The sequence below is a fragment of the Salvelinus sp. IW2-2015 genome, linkage group LG14 (assembly GCF_002910315.2).
Source record: "Salvelinus sp. IW2-2015 linkage group LG14, ASM291031v2, whole genome shotgun sequence".
In the NCBI taxonomy this organism is placed as follows: domain Eukaryota; kingdom Metazoa; phylum Chordata; class Actinopteri; order Salmoniformes; family Salmonidae; genus Salvelinus; species Salvelinus sp. IW2-2015.
Genome location: NC_036854.1, coordinates 38,568,412 through 38,584,630, shown reverse-complemented (window position 1 = coordinate 38,584,630; position 16,219 = coordinate 38,568,412). Strand labels below are relative to the sequence as shown.

General features: G+C 40.1%; 1 protein-coding gene across 3 annotated transcripts in view; it reads right to left on the bottom strand.

The window, feature by feature from the left end:
- Positions 1–16,219, bottom strand: part of snx7 (sorting nexin 7) — a 38,433-nt gene that overhangs the window by 1,272 nt on the left and 20,942 nt on the right. The gene's annotated exons all lie outside the window — the stretch shown is intronic.

Below are 16,219 nucleotides of genomic sequence, written 5' to 3'. Positions count from 1 at the left end.
GAGCTGCTGTGAGCTACACGGGGTACACGAGCAGAGGGAAAACATTGCGAATAGCAGATTTGTCTGTCTGACTCAGCAGCTGGCTAGAATACTAGATGGGAGCAGATGCAGAGCTGATCACAGAAAAGACCAAGACACAGAGGAAAGAGGTGAAACAATGGCTGACAAAATAAAAAAAATACATGTTTTTTTTACTTCCACAGCTAACTCCTTGGAGTTGAGTTCATTTTAACTTGAACGTTTATACGTAATGATAGAGTATGTTGTGGGATCAATCAACAGGTTTGAATAGTACTTATCAAGATAAGACTGTGTTGTTTAAGGATTATTGTGGTTGAAGAAAGCGATACATAGTTAGTGCAACTTATCCTTCCTTCCAGACGGAGTGTTTGAGCCCTCAAATACAGATAAGACAACAGACTGTTGAATAAAACATTCAGGGGAAATCAGGCGACAGCTAAATCCATTTAAAGACACGACTGGGAGAGAACTACAACCCTGCCGCCAACGCAGCATTCTTCCCGGAGATCCAAAGCCCTTTAAGTTCATACCTTGCAGAGGAGCTGTGAGGATGACTGTCTGATTGAAGCAATACTAAAAAGCCTATGGCAGCACAGTGGGAGGCAGAGAGAGGAACTTCACACCTGAGCACTGTAAAGGACAAGACACCATAATGAGCGGTTGGCCATCCCATCGCCTCTGACCACAGAACATCGGCCATCATGTTGAATCGCCAACTGTTCGTCGACACCCAGCAGGTGATCCTCCTGTGCACGACCGATGTTCATTATGGTGTCATTTCATAACTTCTGCCTTCACACATAATGCCCGGTGCATCTTTAGTAAGACATGACCAACATGTACAGGTACCCGAACTATAACGAAGTGAATAATTGGACCCAAAATTGAAGGGTATAATCTGTCCTTGGTCCCAGCACGTCTGGACTGACGTGTGCACTGACGCAGAGCTCCACGGGGGTGATAAGTCGCCATCCAATCAGGGGTGGCTATCGGTGCATTACCAAAGAGGCAAATGTCAATACACACTCTACCGCCAACAGGGGAGTGCCTGTGTGTGTGTGTGTGTGTGTGTGTGTTTATCTGGTAGAGGAGCTCCATCAGTGCTGGTCCTGACACAGCCTGTGACAGCTCCAGCTGAGGTAATGGGTCCGGTGTAGCAGTGTGACTAGCACGCTAATTAAGGAGATTGTTAAGGGGGGGGAAGAGACCGCTAGCCTCGTTAACATCATTAGCTATCCTCCTTTTCTAGGCTCCAGTGGTTTAGCCGGAAGACAGGTAAACGGAGATAATCAGGCTGCATTACATATGAACACCAGTGGCTGTAAACATGCACGCGCACACACACACACACCTTTATGCACAAGAGCGGCCGCACTAATCCAGAAGAAAGTTATGGACTTGAGCCCAGCACAGACTTCCTTCACGTCAATATTCAGATACTCAGAAGAGTTGAATTGACTGTCAATGCCATGGTAGAGGTGACAAGAACAAGGTAGATAATTGCTGCAAATCTGGAACACCACCTTGTTAGTAAAACCATGTCTAGTTGAAGAAACAGTAGTTGCTATGGAGTAACCATGGCGTTCCTCTGATGTTGCAACCTGACAGAACGATGCACAGTTGCTGTGCTGTATGCAGAGAGGGTACAGTGATGAACAGGCAGATTCTAAATCTAATGCAAATAGAATTCATAGTACACCAACAAAGGACAATTAAGATTAGAATAGATAGATATCTAAAATATTCCTATATTCCTCTCCGTCAGCGTTTATGCAGAGACACGATATCTGTAGGAAATAATAAATCCTGTTTACAACCAATTTGACAGGGCATTGGTGTGGAAATAAAAAAAGGTACAAGGTGGTTACAGTCATAGAAATATAATCTCTGGTCTGAGGGGCTTTTCACATTCTAGTAATAATATGTCTATATTACAGTACAGTAATTGTCAGAGAACTGAACTACGACCTCTGTGTGACCTAGCTCTGCGGCTCTGGGTATCTCAGTATGGTTACAGTCATGAGAAGATTGAATGTGACAGGTATGGAATAAAGTATGGAAAATGGGTCTATAACCCTCAGGCAAACTGATGATTCAGACAAGCATGCACCCTGAGATTTATCCAAGCCCATAATTGATGTTAATATTCCATCTCAGSAAGAGCAAACACCTCACTGTGTCCTCCGAGAACAGCCCTTTCCTCCGTCTCTCCCCCTTTCCCAGTCCGAACCTCCATTCATCTTACTCCTTTCATCCCCTCTTCCTTCCCCCAGTTCCTCCATCTAACTCCTCCCTTTATCTACCCCTCTCTGTGTCACACATCCATCCCTGCTCTCCTTTTCCGTCTCGCCAGTAGGGCCAGGTTATTGCATTGGCGGTACCACAGGGTGAAGAATGCAGTAGGGTGATGGTGCGAGGTAGATGAGGGGCACAGAGCATTCCCTCCCAGGCTTACTGCTGCCACCTCTCATACCTCTCACCCTGGATTCTCAGTGTCGAGTGCGGACCTCCTAGACTCTCCTCTTATTAAAGGTCTTACATGAATCATTCACAAAGCCCACGGCACACATCATCCAGCCGCCTTCAACACCTGAATAAAATTAACTAAAAAGTTTATTGGTCGCACACACAGTTTAGCAGATGTTATAGCGGGTGCAGCGAAAAGCTTATGTTCCTAGCTCCTAAGTATGCAGGAAAAAGTCAAACAAGTACACAAATAATGAACAAGTAAAAACAAGTACAAAAAAAAAGTGAAATCAAGAAAGTTGGGTTGTTAAATTGGATTKATCCCAAATGGCACTAACGGTAATCAAAATGCAACTTATACATAGTGCCTTCGGAAAGTATTCATACCCCTTGAATTTACACATTTTATGTTTTTGCCTAAACTCCAAATTTAATTGATCTACACACAACAACCCATAATGACAGAGAAAATGTTTCTACAAATGTTAGCAAATGTATTGAAAATTAAATACAGAAACCTAATTTACATAAGTATTCACACCCTTGAGTCAATAGATTTTAGAATCACCTTGATGTGGCAGTGATTACAGCTGTGAATCTTTCTGGGTAAGTCTTTAAGAGCTTTGCACACCTAGATTGTACAATATTTGCAGTTTATTCTTCTAAAAACTATTCAAGCTCTGTCAATTTGGTTGCTGATTATTACTAGAAAGCCAATTTCAAGTCTTGCCATAGATTCTCAAGCAGATTTAATTCAAAACTAACTAGGCCACTCAGGAACAATCAATGTCCTCTTGGTAAGCATCTCATGTATATTTGGCCTTGTGTTTTAGGATATTGTCCTGCTGAAAGGTGAATATCTCCCAGTGTCTGTTAGAAAGCAGACAACCAGGTTTTCCTCTAGGATATTGCCTGTGCTTAGCTCCATTCTGTTTCTTTTTATCCCCCAAAAACTCCCTAGTCCTAGCCGATGAAAAGCATACCCATTACGATGCAGCCACCACCATGCTTGAAAATATGAAGTGGTACCCAATAATGTGTTGTGTTAGATTTACCCCCAAACATATCACTTTGTATTCAGGACATCAAGTTAATTTCTTTGTTACATGTTTTGCAGTTTAACTTTAGTGCCTTGTTTGTATTTCTTATGGATCCCCATACTCTTCCTGGGTCCAGCAAAATTAAAGCAGTTTATACAATTTTAAAAACATTACAATACATTCACAGACTGTGTGCCCTCAGGGCCCTACTCCACAACTACCACATATACACAGTACAAAATCCATGTATATGCGTGTATAGTGCATATGCTATTGTGTGTGTGCATGCATGTGCCTATGTTTGTGTTGCTTCACAGTCCCCACTGTTCCATAATGTTTTTTTAAATCTTAAAAAAAAAAAGTAATCTAATTTTACTGTTTACATCATGAGTTACTTGATGTGGAATAGAGTTCCATGTAGTCATGGCTCTATTTAGTACTGTGTGCCTTCCATAGTCTGTTCTGGACTTGGGGACTGTGAAMAGACCTCTGGTGGCATGTCTTGTGGGGTATGCATGGYTGTCCGAGCTGTGTGCCAGTAGTTGAAAACAGACAGCTCGGTGCACTCAGCATGTCAATACCTCTCACAAATACAAGTAGTAGTGAAGTTAATCTCTCCTCCACTTTGAGSCAGGAGAGATTGACATGCATATTATTAGCTCTCTGTATACATCCAAGGGCTACCTGTGCTGCCCCAATTAAAACATTTCCTAAGTCCTTTTTGTGGCACTTGACCACATGACTGAACAATAGTCCAGCTGAAACCAAACTAGGGCCTGTAGGACCTGCCTTGTTGAAAGTGCTGTCAAGAAGGTAGAGCAGCACCTTATCATGGACATACTTCTCCCCATCTTAGCTACTGTTGTATCAATATGCTTTGACCATGACAGTTTACAATACAGCATAACCCCAAGCAGTTTAGTCACCTCAACTTGCACAATTTCCACATTATTTATTACAAGATTTAGTTCAGATTTAGGGTTTAGTGAATGATTTGTCCCAAATACAATGCTTTTAGTTTTAGAAYTATTTAGGACTACCTTATTCCTTGCCACCCACTAAAACTAACTGCAACCATTTGTTAACTTTTGCAGTCATTTCAGTCACTGTAGTAGCTGACATGTGTTYAGTCATCCGCATACATAGGCACTCTGGTTTTCTTCAAAGCCAGTGGCAATTCATTAGTAAAGATTGAAAAAGTAATGGGCCTAGACAGCTGCCTTGGGGAATTCCTATTTCTATCTGGATTATGTTGGAGAGGCTTCCATTAAAGAACATCCTCTGTGTTCTGTTAAAGAGTTACCTGTCTATCCACAATATGGCAGGGGGTGTAAAGCCATAACACATACGTTTTGCCAGCAGCAGACTATGATCGATAATGTCAAAGGCCGCACTGAAGTCTAACAAAACAGTCCCTCCCAATCTTGATATCATCAATTTCTCTCAGCCATCCAGTCATTTGTGTAAGTSCTGTGCTTGTTGAATGTCCTTCTCTATAAGCATGCTGAAAGTTTGTCGTCAATTTGTTTACTGTAAAATGGCATTGTATCTGGTCAAACCATTTTRCCCAAAAGTTTACTAAGAGTTGGTAACAGGSTGATTGGTTGGCTATTTGAGCCAGTAAAAGGGGGCTTTACTAAGCTTAGGTAGTGGAATGACTTGCATCACTCCAAGCCTGAGCGCACACACTTTCTAGTAGGCTTAAATTGAAGAGGTGGCAAATAGGAGTGCCAATATTTTCCGCTATTATCTGCAGTAATTTTCCATCCAAGTTGTCAGACCCTTGTGGCTTGTCATTGTTGATATACAATATTTTTGTTCACCTCTTCCACACTAAGTTTTCGGAATTTAAAATGACAATGCTCGTCTTTCATCATTTGGTCAGATATACTTGGATGTGTAGTGTCAGCATTTGTTGCTGGCATGTTATGCCTACATTTGCTAATCTTGCCAATGAAAAAAAATCATTAAAGTAMTTGGCAATATCAGTTGTTTTTGTAATGAATGAGCCATCTGTTTCAATTAATGATATAGCTGAGTTTGCCTTATTTCCCAGAATTTAATTTAAGGTGCTCCAAAGCTTTTTACTATCATTCTTTATTTATCTTAGTTTCATAGTGTAGTTTCTGCTTATTTTTATTCAGTTTAGTCAAATGATTTCTAAATTTACAATAAGTTTGCCAATCAGCTGTGCAGCCAGACTTATTTGCCATTCTTTTTGTCTCATCCCTCTCAACCACACACTTTTTCAATTCCTCATCAATCCAATTTTCTTAATGGGTGCATGCTTATTAGCAACTGGAATAAACAATTTCATAAATGTGTCAAGTGCAGTGTCTGTTTGCTCCTCATTGCACACCACGGACCAACAGATATTCTTTACATCAATAACATAGGAATCACTACAAAACTTATTGAATGACCTCATACACTATATTAGGTCCAGCCTTTGGAACTTTGGTTTTCCTAGATATGGCTACTATATTGTGATCACTACATCTGATGGATCTGGATACTGCCTTCAAGCACATTTCTGCAGCATTAGTAAAGATGTGATCAATACATGTTGATTTAAATTCCTGTGCTGTTTGTAACTACCCTGATAGGTTGACTGATAAAAAATAAATGGTTCAGGTATTTTTTTAATTTAATTAGGCAAGTCAGTTAAGAACAAATTCTTATTTACAGTGACGGCCTAGCCCGGCCAAACCCGGACGATGTTGGGGCAATTGTGCGCCGCCCTATGGGACTCCAAATCATATACCTCTCAGGCTTCATTCTGTTCACTGTCATTTAGGTTAGTATTCTGGAGAAACTACAATGTTGTTGATCCATCCTCAGTTCTCATACCACAGACAAATTCTGTTTTAAAGCCACCATTGGCCTCATGGTGAAATCCCTGAGCGGTTAGGAAGGACTCCTGTATCTTTGTAGTGACTAGGTGTAATAAAGCTTTCCCCCCTCCACCCATCTACCAATAGGTGCCCTTCTTTGCGAGGAATTGGAAAACCTGCCTGGTCTGTGTTGTTGAATCTGTGCTTGAAAATCATTGTTAAACACAGTTATTGCACACAGAGTGAGTCCATGCAACCGATGCYAATTGTTAAGCACATTTCTACTCCTGAACTTATTTAAGCATGTCATCACAACGGGGTTGAATACTTGACTCAAGAATATTCAGCTTTATTTTTAAATTTGGAAACATTTCCATAAACATTATGGCGTAGTGTGTGTAAGCCATTGACAAAATCTCAACTTAATCCATTTGCAATTCAGGCAGTAAGAAAGTCAAGGGGTGGGAATACTTTCTGAAACCACTATGTACACCGAAAATTATTTCCACAAGACATACTAAGACTGATACGTACAGCAGTAGATATATTAGTGAGCTATGTCAAGAATCAAGTACCGGTAGATAAATATGTGGTGTATAGAAACAGTGTAATTAAATACAAAGTACAGTAGTAGAAATATTACTATGAGCCACATCGGGAATACAGTATTTGTGAGTGTGTGTGTGCACGTGTTTGTGACTTTGAGGTGTTAAATCAAATTTAATTGTATTGGRCMCATACACATATTTAGCAGATGTTATTGCGAAAAAAACATACTGGGTTAATAATCTAAGAAAAAACAAAAAAAATACTGCAAAATTGTTTAGGAGCTAGAAGCAGAGCTGCAACGTCTATCGGTGCCATAGCAAGGATGTGGGTGTGTGTGTGTAAGATAGCGTGTACGTGTGTTTTGTGTGAGTGTGCGTCACCTGGTAGACTGCTGGTGATAGGGTAAGTCCAGGAAAGTTTACAAGCCGAACAAGCCTCATTGGATTGATGAGTTAAGAAAAACAGCATGTGTTTGATAAAAGACTTGGCCTATTCAAACAGATATCAGAGAGTGTAGTTATTACATCTTGAGTAGATACAGACAAGAAACCTTCAGTTCTGGAACCAAAATAAATAAGTTAGAACCAAAACGACATAAGAAAATCAGGGAAGTCAGGGAAGAGCAGGGGGGGCTGAACTCTGATATTACACAGGTAGTTCATGAGTGGGAGAAAAGGATTGCTAGTTTGTTCTCAGATAACAAACGTGGAATATTTTGAGGAATCATTTTATAAAAAAAGACATGTTGCCTGAAAACGCAGCCGGCCGCGACCGGGAGACCCATGAGGCGGCGCACAATTTTCCCAGCGTCATGAATATGCTACCGACTGGTTTCCCACAATCAGGTGTAAAACAAGGAGAKGCCTTAACACCGCCTCTGTTTGCTATGTTAATGAATGATTTAGATAAATAAATTAGTTACATATTGGAGTAAGATATGATGAAATGCTAAGTATCCTCTTACATGCTAATTACATTATTTTGATGGCAGAAACTGAACATGACCTGCAGAAATACTGCATTATGTACAGTCAACTGGTTGAAAAGATAGAGACTAATGATCAASCAGAAAACCCACACAGACATTGCATTTTACAAACCCAGGTACTAAGATAAGTGCTTTTCGGTTTGGTTTTGGTGAAGAAATTCTTGAGTTTACTAGCAATTATAAATATTTAGGTCTTTATTTTGTTGAACATATGACCTTTCTATATGTGCCCTGGCCGACTCAGCAAGTAGAGCTCTTGGAGTAYTAGGAACAACAAAAACACACTCAAAGACATTGATTATGCCACGTATTCCAAACTGTATCAGACATGCATGTCCTGTTCTGGACTTTTCAGCAGGAATGTGGGGTGCATCTAAAAAAACAAACATCTATAAACAGAGCAGTACGTTATTTTTTAGGTATCGACAAGTTTGCACCTTTACTGGTAATGACTGGGAACATGGGCCGGGTACCCTGTGAGCTGTGATGGAAGGCATTTGGTGAGACTTTGGAATAGACTTTGGAATAGACTTTGGAATAGACTGTTGGATATACCAATTGCCAGAATAGCCAGCTAAGTTTTTAATGGGATCTATCGATAGGGGGAGCCTAGGCCACTGAAATGTCCAACCTTTTCCAACAGTGACTGAACAGTTGTACAAAAACCAAATTAAGGGAGTCATAGGTGCTATTAAAAAACTGATGCTGCAATATGAAAAGAAATGGGTGTTGAGAAGAATCATCAACCCAAATTGAGAACCTTTTGTTTGATTAAGGGTGAATGTGTGCAAGAGATACACTACATGGCCAAAAGCTGAAACATTTCATTCCAAAATCATGGGCATTAATATGGAGTTGGTCCCTTCTTTGCTGCTATAACAGCCTCCACTCTTCTGGGAAGGCTTTCCACTAGATGTTGGAACTAGAGGTCGACTGATTATGATTCTCCAACGCCGATACTGATTATTGGTGGTCCAAAAAAAGCCGATACCGATTAAAATCGGACAATTACAACAATACTGAATGAACAGTGAACCCTTTTATTTTAACTTCATATAATACATAAATCAAATCTATTTAGTCTCAAATAAATAATGAAACATGTTGAGTTTGGTTTAAATAACACAAAAACAGTGTTGGAGAAGTAAAAGTGCAATATGTGCCATGTAAAAAAGCTAACGTTTAAGTTCCTTGCTCAGAACATGGGAACATATGAAAGCTGGTGGTTCAATATTCCCAGTTCTTCAATATTCCCAGTTAAGTTTTAGGTTGTAGTTATTAGAGGAATTATGACATGTAGACTATTTCTCTCTATACCATTTGTATTTCATATACCTTTGACTATTGGATGTTCTTACATGCACTTCAGTATTGCCAGCCTAATCTCGGGAGTTGATAGGTTTAAACAGCGCTGTGCTTCAAGCATTGCTAAGAGCTGTTCACAAACGCAGTAAAGTGACGTTTAAATGAATGCTTACGAGCCTGCAGCTGCCTACCACCGCTCAGTCAGACTGCTCTATCAAATCATAGACTTAATTACAATAAACACACAGAAATAAGAGCCTTTGGTCATTAATATGGTCAATTCCGGAAACTATCATTTCGGAAAAACAAAACGTTCATTCTTTCAGTGAAATACGGAATCATTCCGTATTCTGTTGAACGGGTGGCAACCTAAGTCTAAATATTGCTGTTACATTGCACAACCTTCAATGTTARGTCATAATTATGTAAAATTCTGGCAAATTAATTACGTTCTTTGTTAGGAAGAAACAGTCCGCAACGAGCCAGGCGGCCCAAACTGTTGCATATACCCTGACTCTACTTGCACTGAACGCAAGAGAAGTGACAATTTCCCTAGTTAACATTGCCTGCTAACATGCATTTATTTTAACTAAATATGCAGGTTTAAAAAATATATACTTGTGTATTGATTTTAAGAAAGGCATTGATGTTTATGGTTAGGTACATTCGTGCAACGAATGTGCTTTTTTTCCGCAAATGCGCTTTTGTTAAATCATCACCCGTTTGGCGAAGCAGGCTGTGATCCGATAAATAAACAGGCACCGCATTGATTATATGCAATGCAGGACAAGCTAGTTAACCTAGTAATATCATTGACCATGTGTAGTTAACTAGTGATTATGTGAAGACTGATTGTGTTTTTTATAAGATAAGTTTAATGCTAGTTAGCAACTTACCTTGACTCATTGCAGCCACAAGGTCCTTTTGACACTGCACTCGCGTAACAGGTGGTCAGCCTGCCATGCAGTTTCCTCATGGATTGCAATGTAATCGGCCATAATTAGTGTCCAAAAAGGCCAATTACTGATTGTTATGAAAACTTGAAATCGGCCATGCTGATTAATCGGTCGACCTCTAGTTGGAACATTGCTGCGGGACTTGTTTCCATTCAGCTACAAGAGCATTAGTGAGGTCAGGCACGGATGTTGGGAGTTTAGGCTCCAAAACAGGTTGGTATAATGGTGAAGACTATGTAAATATTGTGACCTCGAAGAAATAGAAAATGAAATAAATGTTATCCTCTATTGCCTTTTCTACCACGATATACACTTGCTCTTATTCCAGAAAGCCCAACAGATGTACCCTGGCATTATGTGGCTGAGCCATGAGGAGAAACTGAAAGAGTTTGTCCATTGTGTATTTCCATTTGCGGAATTTTATGATAAATCCTGGAATAAAGGAAAATGGGAGACCTATAATTAAATTATAAAAATATGCAAATGGAAAGCATGTACAGTTTATAGATTGTGTGTAGGCCTGTCTCACACTTGATCCATCTCTTTGTGTCAGACTTGTTTTTGTATTTATCTATGTATTTTTACTGCTCTAGGGTTAGAATTATTGCTTGGATAACCTTATTTACGATTATGCATTGATTTATGCGGTGTGCAATGCACAGAACACCGGAATAATTATTACTAAATTATCACAGAGAATTATTGTAATGTTTGTTAATGTGTCAATTAATCCCATAAGGGATGGGTTGCCAACTGGCACTTTGACACGGAAATAACATGTCATTCATACATTCAGCAAAACAAATAGATGGACACCACCATTCAAAAACTGCAACTCGTTTTTTAAACACATTACRCTACTTCAATCAACCAGTTCATTTTGTATCTGTCTCAGAATGCAGAATAACAATGGCCCAATGTAATTCTCCCATGAGTTGGACAAGAGATGTGTTGGTGGAATTTCGGGAGAATTCTCCTTACATTTCCTTTGTTAAAATCCCCAGCTACAACGAATGCAGCCTCGGGATATGCTGTTTCCAATTTATTCAAAGTCCCACCACTTCAATCCCTGACAAAGGACGTGTCCCAACTGGCATTACTTTTAATCAGAGTCCTATTGATCTTCGTCAAAAGTAGTGCACTATAAGTATAATAGAGGACAATTTGGGATGCAGAGAGTCTTTACTTGGTGCACCAATTCGCCAGCAAGAACCAATCAAGACAAATTACCTCTGTTTCTGCTACACAACAAACCCATTGCAGCTGAGGACTCGGTCTCAAAATATCCCACAACGGAAGAGGTTTTTCCCACACTATATTGCATTAAACAAATGATGCTACCTTCAGGCCATACAAGAAAACATATGAGCGATGGGCTTATCGGATATGGATCTTGCCTAGACAAGACTCCATTCTTGCAGGGTAATAATCAGGGGTGCAACTTTCACTGGGGACGTGTACCCTACACATTTTGAAATTGCATTTTTGTCCACCCCAGTTTTATAATTGGAATGTGATACAAAACAAGGCAACGGACCTTGCGAACATCTCCGAGCGGCCGGGTAGGCTGTTTGGAGTGTTTATCCGACTGGATAATTATATATTTTTTATAATAATCCCCCCACTTCTAAAACCAAAGTTGCACCCCTGGTATTAAAGGATGAGTTACTTGAAGCCATGTTCATATTCAGTCTAGAGGATCTAGATCAATTAGCATGCTGCCTTGTATTCCTACAAGTACACAAAACTAAATACAACACCAGCCTCCAGCAAACTTCTGATGTGCCGCCAAGAAAAAACTACTTTCAAATCGTCATCTCAGTAAGACTATTTCAATAGTCCCAAGTAGATGGTTTGTAGATGTTCAGTAGACGTTAAATACATGTCATCTGTAGATAATTTATAATCGGACCAGCTAAATAAAGTGTGACCGTCGTCTCTTCAATTCATTTGCGCCTCAATATATGCACCTTGTTAGAGAGCAAGATAATGGCTGTATTCGTTTCCCAAATTTTGTCGCATCAACAACAAAAATACTTGCAGAATTGTCCTTCATAAATGATGCTACATTGTGAATCACATGATACAGTACACTCCTCCCCCATAACTTTTTCTTTCATGGGATTGAGGTGCATTAGAACATGTGTTCTCTACCGATCAGAATTACCTGGAACAGATAGTCTGACTGTACACTCTGGGCTGACCTCACAGGCCTGATTAAGACAGAACACACTAATGTCCTCCACCTGTCCCTCGCTCAATCTCTCTGCCCTCTCTCCCACCTCCCTCTCTCTATGCTTAAGTGGGTTGTGTTTGTTGAGCCCAGCCTTGGGGCGACTCAAACAGTATGATGAGTGTGTCACGTTCTGATTTTCAGAAGCCCCCAGGGAGGTGAAAAAAACCCATTGAAAATAACCACGGACATACTAAAACACAAGGTCTTCCCCGAAACCTTCCTTTTCTTTTATTAAAATGGATAGCTCAGTTATGGTACAAAACGTGCAGCAAAATGTTTGTTTTTTTGCCTGTTATGTATAGCCATTTTACCCCAAAATAAAAACCCCACGGCCTTAAGATGATCGTAGAGGAACCGGCCTAAGAAAGTCATCTCTAATACACTAAGGTGAGTTGTCGGCTTGTTCACTTGGAGTCAAGTTCTCCGTTTATAGCTGGCGTCAGACAAGAGTGCATAATTGTAATGTATTTAAGGTTAAATTGTAGGCTACATAGTGCTACATAGTTAACATGATGAATATGAGCATCAAACATTGTAACATGGGCTGCTGCGGTACTTCTTTCAATACCAAACCATTTCACCTAAAAAGTGTCCGTATCCATCTAAAGCATGTCATGCCAGCATTTACAACAAAAAATCTCCTTAAGTTCCCCTTTAAACAAAGTTGCCAGATGGTTTCACACGGTGTGAAGAACCCCTGAGAAAAATGCAGACATACAGTACCAGTCAAACGTTTGGACACCTACTTCAAGAGTGTGCAAAGCTGTCATCAAGGCAAAGCTACTTTGAAAAACAAATCAAAATATATTTAACACTTTTTTTGATTACTACATGATTCCATGAGTTATTTCAGTGTTGATGTCTTCACTATTATTCTACAATGTAAAAAATAAAGAAAAACACTTAAATGAGTAGGTTGTCCAAACTTTTGACTGGTATTGTACATTACCACACACTTGTACATAACTCTTTGAAGAGTTATACCCCTTATTGGCCATCAGCAGCATGTCAGAAAGGGGAAGTTGAAATGTGAATCCTGTTTGAAGGCTGAGGGTGTCAAAACATGCCAACAGTGTCAACCACAGTGGATGAGAAAGTGTCAATCCATTAGGACTCTAGCCATCACGCAACTCCCATCAACCTTAGCTTCTAAACTTCAATATGACGCATGTACAAATTCACTGGGTCCCATTTTGTTCTATCTGCTAAAATATAACTTCAATGCTTAAAGCTGCAATCAGAAGTTTAAACAACAACAAAAAGTGTTCTCCCTGACGCTTTTTCGGTAAAAAGCTGAGGGATGGTCTGGAGAAATGTAACCACTCAAATTCAGAGCGCTAGGGGTGGTGGAGTATTTTTCTCTGCTCTGCTGATGTGTAAATAAAAAATATACTATTCTTTTGGGATTTATCGGCCAATATGCTGAGATGGTATTGAAGAAATTAGTTGTTTCATCATCTTTATGTTGTGATTCAAAATATATACTGTATATATTTATTCAATAAAAAGGTTCATTTGCCTGCCAATTTATTTGGGGCTAATTCAGCACCTGAGTAAGGGGAAACTCAAAACGCATTAGCTAGATCACCAACTTTAAATATAATACCCACTGCTAGTAGCCATGTATTAATCTAACAGTAATGTCCAAACAAATGTTGTAACCTACCACCCAATGAGGCCTATGCACTCGCAATGGCCAATGCGCATTTTGCTCGCTCTAGCTGCCATTGAGCTCAAAATTGAGAGTTGTACTTTACTGTTTGACCAAATCATGGTTTTAGCCTCCTAATAAATAGAACGTTTTGAGTGAGGTGAATGAACGTGCATCTCGCACCGATGAGACCAATACATTTTTTTTTACTCGCACAGCCAAGTCAAAGGGCCGCAAATTGCAACTAAATGGTCGCAGTCTGGAGCCCTGCCACTGAAGCGCAAGGCTAAACGTCTCCACTTGTTTTGGTCCCGTAGCTATCCCACAGATCATTTGTGCGACTATGTGAGAGAAAAGGTTTGCATTGCGCTCATCTCAATGTCTGTGGCGCTGCTTGTGGCAACATCATATCGCTGAGTCTCAGTTTCGTCATAATAGTTTAAAATAAATGTGCACTATGGGAAACAAACATGTTTCTATTAGAAGCTAAGGCCAATGGGAGTCACGTGGTAGCCACAGTCCTGTGGTTGACAGTTAAAACAGTGTCACTTCCAATAAGTCACAGAAGCATGGCAGGGAGATGACATGCATGTAGACCTACAGTAGAGCTGAAGTAACAGTACACGTTTCTGTAGTTGAGCACAAGTTTGTAAAGATGTCAGACGGAATCATTGAAAAGACTATGAACCTACTGCAATAAAGAATACAGACATTGACGGCCAAATGTATGACAATGTAAGAGCCTTCATGCCCATTCCAAGAAAATGAGTTGTTGCTCAACATTCAGAACAATTTCAGTGGTGGAAGAGACCCTTTGGAGATGCTGCAGTGTGCTTGGGGCTGCTGTGTGCTCTTCTGCTGGCTGGGATCACAGGCCAGTGTCTACTATGGCGTCATTGGTCATTACTCTACAGAGAGACCAGCTACAGACCAGTTACAACAACCTGACTAAAGACAAAGACCAGCTACAGAATAGTTTTAAAATGATGACCACCGAGAAAGATCAGTTCAGGAATAGGCTAAATGCCACGACTACGGAGAGAGACCAGCTACAGATCAGGCTTAGGTTCTGCGAGAATCCCTGTCTGGACAGATGGTGGAAGATTGGCACCAGCTGTTATGTCTCCTCCAAGAAGAACACAGGTGGGGTTGGTCAAGCGGAATGCATAGCAATGGGTGCTAACTTTGTAATCATAAACAGCGGAGAAGACGGATATTCATCCATGATGGAATGAAGAAGAATGTCTGGATTTGTATCATTGAAACAAGGGAACCTGGGTGTGTGTGTTGACAACACACCATTTAGAACTGCAAATTGGATTGAAGGGGAACAAAATAACATGAATGACAAGTGTGTTGAGATCTCACAGGCAGCATCAGACCCATTAAAGAGATAGTTAGTCAATGTAGTCAAAATAACTGTCTGAGAAAGTGTTCACACAGTAATTATAATAGCTACTGTAAGCCCTTATCTTATGGAGTTGCATTGGTTATCCATGAGAGGTTTAAGCTGTATTTGTTTCCATTTGATTTCTTTAAAGAGGCCAGGGCTATGTGGAGTTTGTCCATTGGTCATCAGGCCCAGAGGAGTGGAGTGGTGGTTGAATAGGCTCCAACTGTGGTCTAACTAGATATGTTACATTATTGTACGCATGTAACAATCCAATGATATATTTAAATTACCCTTCAAATGACAGAACATTCTTTTTTGCTTCCATTCTGTTGTATATGTACCCTGTGTACAGTCTGCTTTAAATACATATCTAAAATGGGAATTTAAAAAAACGATAGTTCAAAAGGATAGTTACACATTTTACTTGTCATGTCTCTTTTTTTTTTTATCACAATGGTGCCGTAACGGCAGCCAGGAGTTGATCATTTGTGTAAATGTTGAACATTGTGTGAACATTGTTTTAGGATTGTACTTTTCCCCCCCTCATCCACTGTTTAACACCATATTTAGATTACAATCCGATCATCTTGATGGCGAAACCAGTTTGTTTTAGCTGTGAATGGGACTGTTTGGGACATTGCCATGAAAACGGCTCGAGGTTGAGATGAGAGGACTCCGTACTGAATACCCATCGGAGGTATTGGAGGATAAGCTACATATCAACTGAGCCAAGTGGTTATACATGGAAAGGCATTACGTCGGTGACTGCGAGATTCATAG